Raw genomic sequence first — 16,879 nt, 5'->3', positions numbered from 1 at the left:
TGCCTGTAACTAAAGTAAAGTGTCTGCTCACACCTGACTCCCTACATCCCCACCTGGGCCCCACAAAGCAGAGGAGCAGGTGAGGTTTTCCTTGTAAGCTCTGTGTGTGTGTGGTGGGGGGCAGGTCTGCACTACAAAGTTATTTGAGCAGAATTATATTGCTCGGATGTGTGAAAAACACACAACGCTCCCTCGGTCAGCAGCTTGTGGCTGGCGCACACACTGCAATGCCACGTCTGCCAACAAAACTGCCCTGTTTTGGTGAGAAAATAAAACCACTTCGATGAGAAGCCTAAAGCTTTTTGCAGCAAACTTAAAGTGACAGAGTGTCAGTGTAGACGCTGCTGTTCATTATATCACCATAACTGGCCTCCTCCAGTATCCCACAATGCCCGCCGTGAACTCGCCTGCCCTGCATTCCTGCTACAGAGACATGGGCCCCTCCCCTTTCATAGCTCCGGGAAGTTCTGACAGCTGAGCCTGCTGCTCTGCTCCGGCAGCCAGGAGCAAATCACTGCCGTGGATGCTGCTCTCTCCCGCCCTGCAAACACAGAGCAGGGTGGTGGGAACTTCCTTACATGGGGGGGCACCGGCATCCAAACTATGACACCCCCATGACACCCCTTCCCTCGAGGAGGCTCTTACCTTCTAAACAGGGACTTCTGTTTTCTAGTAAAATCACTAAAAGGGAAGGAGAAAACTCGAAAGAGGTTCCTCCTGGCACTCACATACGTGAACCCGAATACTCTCTCAGTCCTCAAAGAGAGACCTGGAGAAGGAGACTTGCTGAAGCAAAGCCACAGGGGTCTCTGAGGTTTCCCTGGCCTCTCGCCCCTGTCCTGCCTGCCTGATATCAGCGTCTCTCTGTGAGGTCACCACCTCCCCACCACCTTTGACCAATAGTCTGAGGTCCTGCAAAAGGCCTTTGTGATGTCACTGCCTGTCACGGACTCACAGATCCTGCCCACTCTTGGCCCCGTGCGGTCCATGGGGGGTGCCGCTTTCAGTGCAACAGCCCTTCTCGGGGGTCCACTCTCTCTCGGGGTCAGGCCCCCCCACCTCCTGGAGCCGCACCTCTCTGAGCCTTAGCACGTCTGTCTCTCGCCGTGGGCCCCCTCAGGGAGTCCATGCGCTCTGGATCCCCTGGGCCTCCTCACCCCCGAAGGGGTTGCTGCCCCCTGTTCTCTAGACCGGAGTGACTCTCAGCCAGCATAAAACAGGAGGGTTTATTGAGAGTTGAACACAGCACAGGAAACTCTCAGGGCCTCAGGCCTGGCCTCCCTCAGCCCAGCACATCCCAGTCCCCCTGCAGCCAGGTGGGATCTGTCTGCTTCCCCTCTCCAGCCCCAAGCCCCCCTGCTTCCCAGCTGGGCCTCTGATATCCCCGGCCCCAAGCTCCACCTCTGTCCATTGTCTTTTCATCCAGGTAAACAGGGTTGCCTGGGCCTCCTCTCCTCTCCGCCCTCCTCTGGCTGGAACAGGTTGGTCACGGGGTCCTCTCCCCGCAGCCCATTGTCCTCCCACTGGCCAGAACTGTGACTCCTGAGCTGGGTCTCCGGGTCACCAGGTCACCAGTTGCTGGGGTCTCCATCCTCCAGGATATCAGCCGGGGTCCCAAGTCCCTCTCCGGTCCTCTGTAATGTAAGCAGAGTCAGGATGAGCCCTACCCTGACATCTGGTGGTACATTATGAGGAGTGGGCAAAGGAATTTCAGGAATGCACATTTGCATTGGTAAACCCACTCCACTTAGCATAACACACAGCAGCATGGGATGGTTATTTTCACAGCTGTGGAATCCCCAATTTCTTTGTTATTGGGGCAGGAAGGAAAAAAAAGGGCTGTTACCTTAATTATGTGAATGAGGAACTATGAGACTGCTTTATGACAGAAATGACTCAACCTACATTAAATAGTACTTGCTAGACAAGGGACATTGGTTCCAAAACCCAGTGAAGGGAGAGAGGTTGGGGACTGGTGTGTGTACCTGATGGTATGGGCCCCTTTTGAGGGCCTGGAACACCAATTGCACTTCCTCCTCTCTCCACTGTTAAAGAGCAGAGCTAATTTTGAATCCTTTAGGAGTCCATCTAGAGGTTGCTGACCTGAATTCACGTTGGGCCATGTGGCACTGGGGCTCTCCTACTACAAGTTGAAATCACTAAGAGCTGAAATCACTAAAAGAGCTAAGCTTACTGAGCTGAGATCACTGAGTGCTGTGTTAAGTAGTGGGAGAGCCTGAAGATCTATCACCAAGCAGCTGGCAGAGCGGCGCAGTCTGCAGCACGTTGGAGCAGCCCATGGAACAGTGAGCAGTGTGGAGTGGTTTGCGGGGACGGCTGATGTGGTTCACGGGTCTGCTGAAGGAGCGGCACAGCTGGTGGAGTGGAGCCAGTTGTGGTGAAGGCTGCAGCAGAACTCCACGGAGAAGCGGGGCAGTCGGCCCTGGCCCACGTAAGGTGTCCCTTAGCACCCTGTGTGCGTGACACTCCCCCTCCCCCATTTCCACCCAGGCTGGGGGGGGGGTAAAACTCTGCAGATAAACTTTTGAACTCTGGGGTGGCACTGACCAGAGACTGAGACTTTTGGGTTGTTGGACTTTGGGGTGATTGGACTTAAGATCCTAAGGACAGTGCCAAATGTACTTGGAGGTGGGTTTTGCTTATGGTTTGTGTATAGTCCTGTTTGTGGTGTCTCTCCAACGTGATGCCGCATTGTTTCCCTCCTTTATTAAAAGGATTTTGCTACACTCAGACTTCGTGCTTGCGAGTGGGGAAGTATTGCCTCCTAGAGGCGCCCGGGGGGTGGTAGGTAATTGTCCCAGGTCACTGGGTGGGGGCTCGAGCCGGTTTTGCATTGTGTTATTGAAACGGAACCCCTGGATACTGAACCCGGCCCTTGTTGCTGCCAACTTAGAGGGGCAGAAGGGTTACAGTAACAACAAACTCCCTCTCCCCTCACCTCGTTAAACCAGTAACACCTGGGGACACTGATTCCCGCTCCCTGTGCATGCAAACCACTGGAAAACACAGAAAACCCTAAGAAAATCCCCCACTTCGTCACAGAGCCCAGCACCTCTCCTCCTCTGGGCACCTAGAGCAGAGGTGGCTGGTGCTGACGGCTCCAAGGGAAGGCTTAAAAGCCACAGAGCAACGGAGGTCAGGGCTAGAGGAGGGCAGGACCATGCCTATGTGTGGCCTTCAGACAGGCACAAAAACACCCAGCCAGGCTGCTCCCTGCCATGCCAAACACCCACTGAAGGCCACCCGCAAACCAGCATGAGGGGCGGCTGCTGATGCTCTGTGGCGATTATCGAAGACGGTAGAAAAGCAGGGCCAGCCCCCCTGGTGGGGCCTCTTACCGTTCCCACTCAAGGTGCTCACTTTTGCAGTGGGGCAGGAGATTTTACCCCAAGAGGCTTTTCCCCAGCTGGCGAGAAGCAGAGAAACACCCAGGCTCCATGTAGCAACCCCCCTCCAGCACAGGGACAGGCGCACACTTGGAAGAGGGAAACTGCTCCACACGCTAGCCCAGGCAGCCGCCCATTTTCTTTGGCAAGTCAGGAATGGCAAAGGCGAGATTGGAAGCACCTGGGGCTCATGCCCCAGCCTTTGTGACACCCACCCCCCAACTCCATCCCGGGGCTCTACCTGAAGCCAGAGCATTGGCCTGAGCCACCAAGAAGAGGTTCCAGCCCTGAAGGGAGCAGGACTTTCAGCACAAAGGTAAAACTGCACAACACAACCACAAAGGGACTCAACCCCTCAGTCACCTGATCCGAAGTCAGATACCTTATCCATTAGGCCACGTGGTCACACAGAAAAAAAAGCCCTCCAGGCATTTCTTTGGAAAAGGCCGACACTGACGCATCCGACAAAGTGGGGATTCACCCATGAGAGTTCATGCTCCAATACGTCTGTTAGTCTATAAGGTGCCACACGACTCTTTGCTGCTTTTGCAGACACTGTGTTTCTCAGGTCAGCTACTGAGGGGGGCCGAGACTCTCTGGGCACAAGAAGTCGAGTTCCCAGTGAGATGTGAGACTTAATTCTATGGAGCCAGGTGCAGGATTTTGGCAGGGAGGCTCAGGCATGGGGGATTGGGATGCAGCAGACGGACCGGCTGTCTAGGTGCGGAGATTTAGTCTCACTGAGGAGGAGGAGGAATCCTGCTGACAGGCAGTGGCCAGGGCCAGTGCAACCACTAGGCAAACTAGTCAGCCGCCCAGGGTGCCAAGTGGTTGGGGGCACCAAAAAACGCATTTAGGGGAGGCGGGGGAGTGGAGGTGAGCTGGGGCAGGAGGATGGGAGGGGTGCGGGGGAGGGCTGCAAGTAACGGGGGTGGGGGCCATGCAGGTGAACCGCTCCCTGTCCCAGCTCATCTCTGCTCCATCTTCTCCCCTGTGCACGCCGCCCCTGCTCTAATTCTCCTCCCCTCCCAGGCTTGCCGCACTAAACAGCTGATTGGCACCACAAGCCTGGGAGGCGGGAGAAGTGGAGCGGCGCCGGCGTGCTCAGGGGAGAAGGCGGAGTGGAGGTGAGCTGGGGTCGGGAGCTGCTGCAGGGGGGGCTGCCTGGCTCTTCCCCATGGCCCCCGCCCCTGCACTCACTGCCTGGTAAGTGGAGTGACCCAGCCCCAGCCTGGTCCATTCCCCTGGCTCCCAGTTTGGGAGCCAGGGGAGCAGAGCACGCTGGGGCCCCAGGCCTCCATGGGGGGAAGCAGAGTGGGGCTGGTCCCAGGCCATCGTGAGACATGGGGGGCTGGCTACTCCCTGCGGGAAGTGGAGTGACCCAGCCCCAGCCTGCTCTGCTCCCCTGGCTCCCAGGCTTGTGTTGGTGTTGGCTGGATTTGTGCGGGTGTTTGTGTATATTAGCAATTGTGTGTATGTGGCTGGATTCATGCATGTGTTCGTGTATGTTTGCAATTGTGTGTGTGTGCATGCTCTGCTGCCCTCTGCCGGCGCGACAACTGTTTCTCTGTATGTCACAGCCCCCATACCGTTGACCTCGATGGTGATTTCCCCATCTTACAACGGCTGGCTGGCCTGACCGTTCTCCCCTCTGCAGAGTGTGGCAGGGGCTGCAGCTCACCCCCTGTGGGGCAGGAGGGCCAAGGTGCGGGGTGCTGGGCTCCAATGCACCTGGAGAGCAGCTCAGGTGAGGCAGGGCAGGGTGTGTGGTGTCCGTTCTGCATTGTCTGGTGCTGGGCCAGTACACAATCCCCAGCCACGCCGCACAGCGCGCCCTGAGAGGGGGCAGGGGGCCAAGCAGATGATCCAGCACGAGGGGATCATTCTCATTGGTAGCTGTCCAGTGGCAGTGAGTTCCACAGGCCTTGGCACATGCTGTGTGGGGCAGGAGGTCCTTGTATTTGGAGCAGTGGGAGTGAACTGTGTGCAGTTGTGTCTCTGAGCACGATTGCAAATATTATGGTGTGGGGGGTGATTGTGAGTGCGGCTGGGGGTGTGATTGTTTCTCTCTTTGGGGGTTGGGCTAGCATGCCCCTCTAGGTGTGTTGTGTGTGAGTGTTCTTGGGATTGTGTGAGTCCCTTTGTGCGTCAGTGTGCGTGTGTGTCAGTCAGTCAGTCACTTGCTGCAGGATACAAAATCCTGCAAAGCCATTTCCTACTGGTTATCCCAGCAACACACTGATACAAACAGTGCCACAGATGCACGCACACACACAGCCGGGCTCAGCCCCGCCAGCAGCGGGCAGCAGGGACACACACGTCTCTCCTGGGCCAGCTTGGACAATTTCCCATCACGACCAGGCACCGTGCTGGTGCCCCCACACGGGGGTGGGCAGCGACCGGGCGGGGGGGGCGGGGGCAGGGCTTTGGGGACGGGCACAGCAGGGGGGCTCGGGGAAGGCAGGTCTGTCTGCGGGGGTTTAAGCCGGGCTCACGCGGGGAGGGGGAGGGGGACGGGGAGGGGGCTGGGGGCAGCGGGAGTCGGGGGGTGACACGTAGGGGCGCCGGGAACACGTGGATCCAGCCCCCGGACAGAGCCAGACCCGCCCCCGCCCCGACCAGCCGCTTTGTGCCGGGGGAGCGGGGGGGGGGGGGGGCGAAGCGGCGCAGCACGTTCCTGCGCGGAGCAGCGTCAGACCCTGCACCGGGGGGGCGGGGCGGAGCTCTCTGGGGGCGGGGCGGGGATGAGGAGTTGCGTTGGGGGGGAGGTGTCAGGTTGACCCAGGGACCTGCCCTTACCTGGGCTGGAGAGGACGGAGACGCCCCGGGGCAGGCTGGGAGTTGTAGTTCCTGGCTCGTCTCAGACCGGAAATGACGATCCGGTTGCTCAGACAACGCGCCCCCTCCCGGTGCACACTGGGAAGCGTAGTTCTCTCTTTCTCTCACACGCGGCCTCTATTGGAGGAGGGGCCGAAACTCGTCACTTCGCCGCGCCCCTCCCTCCTGATTGGCGGAGAGAGCGCGGGACAGAGACTCGACGCGTGGGGGGAGGCCCCGGTTCCCCCCCGCCAGGCTTCGCTCCCCCCCCCCCGGCGCGCGCTGCGGCCGTTGGGATTCGAATCCCGGGCAGACGCAGCGCGGAGTGAAAGGGCTTCACTCCCCCCCCCCCCGCTGTGACCCTCCTGCCAGCCCCGCCCCCAGCGTCTCCTCCCCCACCCTGTCCGCTGTGCCCGGCCTTTCCCTTTGCCCCCCCCCCGCCCTCACCCTGCCTGGCTCCCCGGGGGCGGGGCCGGGGGCAGCGGGAGTCGGGGGGTGACACGCGGCCGGTGCCGAGGCCCGTCTGACCCACCCAGACCCGCTCACACCCAGCCGGGGGGGTTACAGCCCCAGCGAACAAGGGGCGCCGGGAACATCCCCGCGGGGCGAACACAGGGATCCAGTCCCCGGACAGAGCCGGCCCCGCCCCGCCCCGACCCCACCCTGCTCCTCCTCCCCCTCCCCCCATCCCTGTCCTCAGTGCCCCCCCTTCCTCCTCCCCCCCCCCCAGCGCCCTGCCCCTAATTGCCTCCAGCCCATTTCTCCATGGCTGGGCCCCACTTTCCCATCCCCCCACTGCCCCAGTCCATCCCCAGGGTGTGAGGTTCCTCAGCTCCAATCTCTGCTGCCCCCCAACCTGCCGGGTTCCCCTTTTCAGCCACTGTGGGGTCCTCCAACCCGCCCCCACCCATCCACTCTGGGCTCTCTAAATCCCACATTCCCACAATGCACCTTGGTAACCCCACCCTCCTCCGTCCCTAATCCCCCTAGTCCCTTCCCTGGGGTCCTCCTGGGTACCCCAACCCACTGAGGGCAGTTGCCTATGTGACCCCACCACTGCCATTGTGCCTGTGAGTGCTGGTGTGTAGGTGAGGCAGGGCCCTGTATGTGTATCAGCCATTGGGGCAGTGCCCTCTGCGTATCCCACTCTCATCTCGGTGACTCATGTTGTCCCAGTGGGGCAGTCCCCTGTGTGTATTTACTCCCCCCAACCCCTGCATTGGGCCAGTGAGCACTGGTAGCCAGAGGAGTCAGTGCCTGAGGTGTGTTCTTCTCCTCCCCCAAGGTGGCAGGGTGCCTGGGTGGCCATGTCAGGCAGTGTCCTGGGCATCTTCCAACCCCTTTGTGGCAGTGAGCCCTGCTCCTGGTGTGTGTCACTCCCCCACTAGATGTGCACTGGTGGCCAAGTGGGGCAGTGCCCTGTGTGTAGCCCCCTCTCTCCCTGCCCCCACCCCCCAGGGTGACCAGATAGAAAGTGTGAAGAATCGGGACGGGGTGGAGGGTAATAGGCACCTACATAAGAAAAAGCTCCGAATATCGGGACTGTCCCTATAAAATCGGGACATCAGGTCACCCTGTCCCCTCTACCCCTGTGCCAGGTATGGCAGGCACTGATCCCTGGCATCCCCATGGGGCAATACCCTCTGTATATCCCCCAATTTGGGCAGTGATCCCTGCTGGTCAGGTGGGGCAGTGCCCTGTGTGTTTGTCCCCCCCTATTTAGGTAGTGACCCCTGGTGGCTAAGTGAGGCAGTGGCCTTTGATTTCCTCTTCTCTCCCCAGCCCCCTCTCTCCCTGGGGTAGGACCCGCAGTTGGGGCACTACCCGATGTGTATCTCTACTAATTGGAGCAGTGACCTCCCCGCGGTGCCCTGGTGTGGCAGTGCCCTATTGGTATCTCCCTCCCCCTCTCCCCACACCATTGTGGTACTGGCCACTTCAGGCAGTGGCCTGTTTATCATCCCCCCACACCACCACCACCATTGCAGCAGTGCCCCCTGGTGGCCATGTGCAGCAGTGCCCAGCATGTATCCCCCCCAACCATTGCTGCAGTGACCCCAGGTGCCCAGTTTGAGTAGTAGCTTGTGTGTACCTCACCTCTTGGGGCAGTAACCTGTGGGGCCAGCTAAGACAGGGCACAGTCTGTGACGTCTGGTGGCCACGTAGGGCAGTGGCCTGTATGTACCATCTCCTCTGGAGCAGTGACCACTGGTGTCTTGGTGCTAAGATGCAGCCACCACCGGGTTACATGGTGGGGCTGTTTACAGGACAATGGGGACAGGCCCCCCCGTTCCAGGAAGTAGGGGAATGTCTGGTGCTCGGGGCAGAGCGTTCCACCTTCTATTGAACTGTGATGCTCTGAGCACCTTTCCCCTGCATGAAGAAGACCCTGTGTGGCTCCAAAGCTGGTCCAGTAACAGGTATCACCTCACCTGCCTTGTCTCCCTGGTATTCTGGCCAGTGTCCAACTTCCCCTTCGCTGTTGGTCCTCAAACCTCCTCCAAGCAACACCCTCCCCCCAGTACCTTAAGCTGCCAAACCTCCCCTGGAGCCCAACCCTGGGCGGGGCACCCCACCTGAAAACCCTACGGCACCATGGGAGTGGTAGTGTCCACTGCCTCCATCTCCCCTCAGCCAGGACAGGCCCCACAGCACCATGGGAGTGGCCGTGTCTCCTGCTTTCATTTCCTGACAGCCGCTGCCAGGCCCGGCCCAGACTTCCCATTTCTGGTGTGAGTCCGGCAGCAGATGCTGCCATGAGGCGGTGCTGGGATGGGTGGTGCAGGTGTCAGGGGAAAGCAGGAGGAGTAGGTGGGGTCTGTGCTCCTGCGGGGAGGTGCTGCCCTTGCTGTGAAAAGGCCCCGCCATTAGGGGAGATGTCATCTCCCTGCCCTGCCACGCTCTGCACCAGCCCCTGCTTGTCACGGGAGCAGGGCTGGCTCCAGGCACCAGTGTAGCAAGCAGGTGCTTGGAGCGGCCAATTCAAAGGGGCGGCCCGTCCGGTGTCGGGGCAGCACGTCTGGGTCTTGGGCGGAAATTCGGCGGCGGGTCCCTCATTCCCTGTCTTAGTCTTTGAGCTGCCGCCGAATTGCTGTCGAAGAGGAAGGGGGGGGAGGACTCGCCGCCGAACTGCCGCGGAAGCAGCAGTGTGGTTGAGCTGCCGCCAAGAGCCACAGCTTGTCCTTTCCCCCCCTCCTGCTTGGGGCGGCAGAAAAGCTGGAGCTGGCCCTGCACAGGAGGAGCAGGCTCCAGTCTGCGGAGCTGCAGCAGGGAACCCCGCAGCAGGGAACCCCGCAGCCCAACGCCTGTCGGGCCCCCCCGTTCTCCATGCCCCTAATCCCTGCTGCCCCCCCACCCATCAGTTATAGAACAGGAGGCAACTTAACTTCTGCTCCCTGTTACCGGTGGGGCTCTAACAGAGCGCGAACCGGAGCCACTTCACTTCCACTCGCTGTTCCCTTCATAGACGCACAGTCAGAGCTCTCACAGGCTGGGCAGCAAGGGGCTGGTGCCGTTTGTCTCACCCCAGTGGATATTGCAGCCCTTAGGATAGAGGTTTGTTCTTTAAACATGGGGTCAATCTCCTGTGGGGTTGGGCCACAGGAGAGCCCCGTGCCCCTTCCTGTGCTTCTAACCCTGCACTGTTCACCCTGCGTCCTCCCCCACACCCCTAACCCTGTGCACCCCTCACCTCTGCACCCCCCTGCACTCCCTCCACCACCCCTAACCCCTACATCCCCAACTGCATAAGGGGAGGACAGAGAGCAGCTGCCCAGGTGGGGAAGGTGACCTGGATGCAGGGAGCCCTGATGTCGCTCCTTGCTCCCCCCTCACAGCCCCCTAGGGGGGCCCGGAGGAACATTGGGGGGAGCAGTATCCACTCATCACCGCTCTCTCCCCCTTCTCTTCCCCTCCCTCCCCTCATTATCCTATGCCGGGAGGGAGCAGGGAGAAATCTGGGCACCACCCCAAGCAGCACTCCCCTGCCAGCCGGGAGCAGTTTCTGACTTTACACCAGCAGCACACACCTCTCTGCCACTGTACAGCACCGCCCTTGACCATGGTACCCCTGGGCAATTCCCTGGTGGCACCCACCCCTAAGGCTGCCCTGGCTATGGGCTTCAGAGGGAGTGACCAGACCAGGCGGCCATGGAGAGCTCCAGCCCCTGTTCTCCCCTCCCAGCTTCTAGCAATCAGAGGCCAGGGACATGCTTCCATGCTGATGACAGGTACTGCTCAATAACAATCCAAAGTACAGGGGTGGCTCCAGACCCCAGGACGCCAAGCGCATGCTTGGGGCGGCATGCCGCGGGGGGCGCTCTGCTGGTCCCGGGAGGGCGGCAGGCGGCTCCGGTGGACCTCCCGCAGACGTGCCTGCAGAGGGTCCGTTGGTCCCGTGGCTGGGGTGGAGCATCCGCAGGCACGTCTGCGGGAGGTCCACCGGAGCCGCTGGACAGGCGACCGGCAGAGCGCCCCCCGTGGCGTGCCACCGTGCTTGGGGCGGCGAAATGGCTAGAGCCGCCCCTGCCAAAGTACATTCATATTCCTCATCTGAGTCAGATGCCACCAACCGAAGATTGATTTTCCTGTCTAGTGGTTCAGGTTCTGTACTGTTCGCATCAGAGTGTTGCTCTTTGAGGACTTGTGCAACATGTTTCACACCTCGTCCCTCTTGGATTTTGGAAGGCTCTTCAGATTCTTAAACCTTGGGTCGAGCGCTGTAGCTATCTCTAGAAATCTCACGTTATACTTCCTTTGTGTTTTGTCAAATTTGCATTGAAAGTGTTCTTAAAGTGAACAACATGTGCTGGGGCATCACCCAAGACTGCCATAAAACGAAATATATGGCAGAATGCGGATAAAATCATGGAGCAGGAGACATACAGTTCTTCATCAAGGTCTTCAGTCACAAATTAACGCATTATTTTTTTAATGAGCGTTATCAGCATGGAAGCATGTCCTCTGGAATGGTGGTTGAAGTATGAAGGCATATGGATGATAGCATATCTGGCACGTTAATACCTTGCAACGCTGGCTACAAAAGTGCCATGAGAGAGCCTGTTCTCACTTTTAGGTGACGTATATAAGACACGGGCAGCATTATTCTAGTAAATGTAAACAAACTTGTTTGTCTTAGCGATTGGCTGAACAAGAAGTAGGACTGACTGGACTCTAAAGTTTTACATTGTTTTCTTTTTGAGTCCACTTATGCAACAAAAAAAATCTACATATGCAAGTTGCACTTTAATGATAAAGAGATTGCACTGCAGTACTTTATATTTTACAGTGTAAATATTTGTAATAAAACTATATATAGTGAGCACTGTACACTTTGTATTCTGTGTTGTAATTGAAATCAATATATTGAAAATGTAGAAAAACAAAAATAAATTTAAATTGGTATTCTATTGTTTAACGATGTGATTAAAACAGATTAATCATGATTTTTTTAAAGTTAATTGTGTAAGATAACTGCGATTAATTGACAGCCCTAGATTTGAATTTTTCTGTCACATGCAGGACAAACTGGAATATCTGTGTCTATTGGGTTTCCGGGAAACCCAAAGCCCGCCCCATGCTAACGCATCCCCCCCCAGCCTAAGGGGAGGTTCCACAGAGCCTCAGAAACCCACTAATTGCGGGGGACAACTAATAAAAGAACAGGGACAGGAGTGCGGTCAAAGGGTCATAAGAAGGGAGCCTGACGGGGACACTGAGCAGAGAACCCCGGACAGCCCCCACTGCTCCTCGAAGGCGTCAAGGGAGCCAGCGGATGCCGCCCAGAGGAACTCTGCCCGGATACGTGAACGGACTAAGGATCGGAAACAAGCCCCACAGTCGCAGGAGCCTGGGGGGAATTGTGCTGTGAAATTATTTCCTGTTCTGACATGTCCCCAGTTGCCCTTTTTGCCCTAACAGGCTGCAGCGCAACATCCATGTTTTGCTCCAGCTCATTCCGTCCTTCCAGGGGCAGGGGAAGGGAAATGGCTGCGGTGGAGCCAGTTGAGGGAGGGATTATCAGGGAGTTGCTGGCAGGTTCCCTTGGCGGGGAGAAAGGGCAGTAAATACATAGGGGGTGGGAACTTCCAGGAAGGTTGGGCTGGGTGGGAGAGGGCAGGAAATCCCCAGGGTGGGGGACAGGGAGTGACAAACCTGCTGGGATTTGTTTACTGTGAGGCTCCAGCATTTCTCAAGTGTGGCCACCAGGGGCTTTTATTGTGGCCACAGCCTCCCGGGCTGTAATTGAGGGAGTGCGGTGGGGCTCAGGCTTTAGGCTTCTGCTCTGGGATGGTGGGCGGCAGGCTCAGTCAAGATACATGGAACGTAGGCTGGGTGGGGAGAAGTCTATGTAACTCATCCAGTTATTGATATACATGTGACTCAAATATTACCAATCTGTGTGTCCCCCCTGCACACAACCCCCCCCAACCAACCATCTCCCAAACAGACCCTCAGTCCAGAAAGCATTCATCCCTCATGTTGTTAAAAAGATTCAAAGGAAACAGAAGAATCCCAGCTTTTAAAACAATTCTCTAGCAAGACAAAGAAACTCACATCTGTAGACTCAGAAAACACTCCCAAGAAATTTTAACAATATGTTGTTATGAAGACATAAAAATAATAAAAAGACCTGATTTTTTAACTACTTTAAAAAAATCTTCTCAAATCAGCATCTTTAAAGTGAAACTTTTTTCTGCTTTTTAACCAGACAATTCTCCCCAGAAGGAAAGGCACTGGTCCTGGAGACACTGCAATACCAGATCAATGCATGGGATGGACAGAGCAAGCTCCTAATTCCATCCCTTTGTTTCAAAAATCAATTTAATATACAGTCCTCAAATAAAGGACCTATCAGATATTAAACTGATAAGAACAGATATAATTTAGATAATTTTTTCTTCAAGGTTCCCAAGACACAGACCAGGTTTTCATCTCAAGGCCAAAAGACCAATAACATCAAGATGCTTGATCACGGCCTTGGATAGACCAAGAGACTACACTTTTGATCTTAGCTCTAAAGAGCCAAGAAGTGATGCTGAGAGTCTCAGATGCTAGGCAGCCGCTCTTCCCCCACTGCTTTCTATTTCAGCACGAGGAGCTCCCAGACACGCACCAAACACCATTCACAACACTTTGATAACTAGGTAACTCGAAGTGATGATCACTTCCCCGAAATGACTCCACTGGAAGAATTCAAAGCAAGAGCCCTTAACACACAATTCTGTTCAAAGACAGAGAAGTCTTTCAGCCTCCTTCCTCTTGCTGGTTTCCCTGTACACGCCTAATTTGCATAAACACACCCACTGACCTGTGACTAACAATCTCTCACTGTGCCTCAGTGACACTGGAGTCTGGGCAGCCCCAATTAATACAAAAAGGGAAGATTAGAGCTTAGTGCCCTTCCTAGGGTATGACTGGCTCCCCCTTACCCCCTGCACTAGCAACATTACTGTTCTCTGTTGCAATTCTAAGAGAGATTTTCTTTGAAAGCTCTAAAGAGTGAAGCTCCCATCCTAGTGGTGGTGAATACAAACCGAAACCTTCTGTGCTTCTCTTCAGCCCTCCCAGTTTGTGTATTTTGAGCTGTGCACCCAGGCAGCTGCAACATTCCAGTGCTTGAACTGTCACTGACTCTTGCAACCTAGACAAGCTAACCAGATTCACCATCTCACGCCCAGCAGTGCCAGAGTCCCAGCCACAGAGTCCCATTTCTGCATGAGAATCTGGTGTTTGGAATGTTTTCTGAATCTTGGGCCGGGATTCCCCATCCCACCCTCCGGTATTGGAGTTACGTAGGGATCGGGGATTCCCAACAGAAACTGGTTAGTGTCGTAAGCTTTTTTGTGTTTTTCGTCTGTCTGTGCAAGACCTGCAGCTGCTGAAATCAGCTTTGCCTTTAATTAAACCATGTTCTCTCAAAAAAAAAACCAAAAACCTCTTACAGCAAAACAGGCCAAAGAAAGCCTATGCAAGCGCTATACCGTAGCCCCAATGCTCTTTTCTGCTCCTTCTCAAATGTACAGTCATCAGGCACACATAAGAGTTTTGCTCCATACCAGTCCAGTTTCTTGTCTAACCACTGCACACACATGGTATAAGCCTACCCTGAGCTGATTCCCAACTTTTGCGCTCAATCCAGGAAAACGAGAATTGAGAGAGAAGCTGTGCAGGGAAGTATTCCTCAACTTGCACTGCACTCCCCAAGGGCCTTTCGGGCTCTTCTGTGGACTTCAGGTTCCATTTGATTGCCAAGGTTTATGGTCTTATTAATTAGCCATCTCCTAATGCAAGGATGCTACATGTCAGACTAAAGATCGATTTTCCAAAAGAGCTGAGAAACAGAACTAAAGCTGAGCCTGAGGTGTTACATTTACATGAGCATCCAGAATCTGACTGTGCCCTGGCAAGTTCAATGCTTCCGAAAGAAATCAGAAAATAAGGAGCCCGTCAGGTCCCCCTGCTAGCACCCAGATCTAGTCAATCTGTAGGGAAATAAGGAAAAGGCCATGAATAAAGAAGTCAGGAAATAACAAGGAAATGAAGAACGGATTTCTCTCCAATTTACCATCTTCTCAGCTACCAATCAAAGTTAAAGACCTAAAGTCAACCTATCGGCATAAGTACAGGTGGTTGAATGGAAGTTAAAAGGAGCTGCTGTGGCAAGTGTTAGGAGCCTGCAAGCACCATGCAGATCGTTTAAAAATGCTGCAATTAGAGGCTGCGACAAAGTTCCTCCTCTACCTTGGTGGGTCCTGTGCTTATTGGCAGATTTTCTCACCTCAGTGATCTTCCCCTCTGGTGGAACCCACAGTCTGGGTCAACTCCTCCTGGGTCTGATCAGGAGTTGGGAGGTTTGGGGGGGACCCAGGCCCATCCTCTACTCCGGGGTTCCAGCCCAGGGCCCTGTGGATCGCAGCTGTCTATAGTGCCTCCTGTAACAGCTGCGCGACAGCTACAACTCCCTGGACTACTTCCCCCCTGGCCTCCTCCAAACACCTTCTTTATCCTCACCACCGGACCTTCCTCCTGGTGTCTGATAACACTTGTACTCCTTAGTCCTCCAGCAGCTACACCCTCTCACTCTCACTCTCAGCTCCTTGCACCTCTTGCTCCCAGCTCCTCACACGCACACCACAAACTGATTAGCTCTGCCTTGATTGGTTGCAGGTGTTGTAATCAGCCTGTCAGGGGTGCTGAAAGCCTGTGAACTGTACCCAGGTGTGTTCACAAGCAATGTGAAAACGTGCAATTCCCGCTCACACTGCACAGGGGCAGCACAGCTCCGGGGTTCTCTGGAATCACACAATAATGCTGGCTTTGTTCCCACAGCACCTGGAGCTTTTCACAGTGAGACATGGGGGTGCTGCAGCCCCTGCCTCAGCCCTCGGTCCTGCACCTCTGCTTCTCTGCAGGGAACTTGTTATGCCACGAGGGGGGGCAGGGAGACTGTGCAGGAGACCCAGGCCCACACCCCGAGCACTGCAGCTCCAGCGCTGTGTTCAGGATTCATTTCTGCTCTCTGATAAAACTGCCCCAGGCTCCTCTGTCCAACTAATATTCGCCCAGGCTCCCCGGCACTGTTAGTATCTGTCCAGAGCTGTCGCCAGCCCTGCCCCAGGAGAGCTGGGCGCTCGCCCTGCTCTAGGAGAGCCAGGCAGGCCCTGAGCACTAGACGGTGACCCTAGGCCAGTGGTGCCAGAACAATCTGTATAGTGGGGGGCGCTGAGCCACTGAACCAACTGTAACCCCTGGGTGTGATGGAAACCACGTCAAGCCAGGGGCTGCTGCAGCCCCCCCAGTTCCAGCCCCTCTGCCCAGGCAGCTCCCCCAGCCTGACACACACACCCAGCCCCTGCACCCGCCCCACCCCAGGGCTCCTCAGCCCAGAGGGGAGCCCCCCGGCTGAGTGGGGAATCAGAACCCCCCGAAATTACCCTGGGACCAGCATGATCTGCCTCCGCCCTGCCCTGCTCCGCATGTATTCGGAGTGAGTCAGTTTCTCTGTTCCAATGTGTGTCCTGCCCTGTGTCTCTTCTCCTCCCCAGTTCCCTCCAAACCACCCCATTTCCCCTGCTCCCCGGGCTGGGTCTCTGCCAATCCCCCTTCTCCCCTCCTGCCCCCAATATCTCCCTGCCCATACAGGTCTATAGGGCTGGATCCCTCCCTCCCCACTTCTCCCCTCATTTCCTGCCTCTGGGGGTCTATGGAGATTGGTCTCTCCTCTGCCATCCCCTCCCCTGCCCTCAATATCCCTCTTGGGCTCTATAGGGCTGGGTCCCTGCCCCCGTGTCCCTGCACAGCATGTCCTGGGAGTGACTCAATTTCCCTGGACCAACATTTCACCCCCCACACGTGTTTCTTCTCTCTCCCAGCTCCCTTCACCCCACCCCATTTCCCCTGCACCCCAGGCTGGGTCTCTGCCAACCCCCTCTCCTCTCCTCCTGACCCCAATATCCCCTGCCCCTACAGGTCTATAGGGCTGGATCCCTCCCTCCCCCCTTCTCCCCTCATTTTCTGCATCTGGGGGTCTATGGAGATTGGTTTCTCCTCCCTCCATCCCCTCTCCTGCCCCCCATATCCCGCTGCCTCTAGGGGTCTATGGGGCTGGGTCTCTCCCCCCATCCCCTCATCCCCTCCCTCAATATCTCCCTGCC

General features: G+C 56.4%; 1 non-coding gene across 1 annotated transcript; it reads right to left on the bottom strand.

The window, feature by feature from the left end:
• Window positions 1-12,948: 12,948 nt before the first annotated feature.
• LOC123359190 lies at window positions 12,949-13,133 on the bottom strand. Its single transcript, XR_006575838.1, has one exon. It is a non-coding gene; the product is annotated as a U2 spliceosomal RNA (small nuclear RNA).
• Between the last annotated feature and the right edge of the window lie 3,746 nt (window positions 13,134-16,879).

This window comes from Mauremys mutica, unplaced genomic scaffold (genome assembly GCF_020497125.1).
Source record: "Mauremys mutica isolate MM-2020 ecotype Southern unplaced genomic scaffold, ASM2049712v1 Super-Scaffold_100101, whole genome shotgun sequence".
NCBI lineage: Eukaryota > Metazoa > Chordata > Testudines > Geoemydidae > Mauremys > Mauremys mutica.
This window is presented reverse-complemented; position numbering and strand designations above follow the sequence as displayed.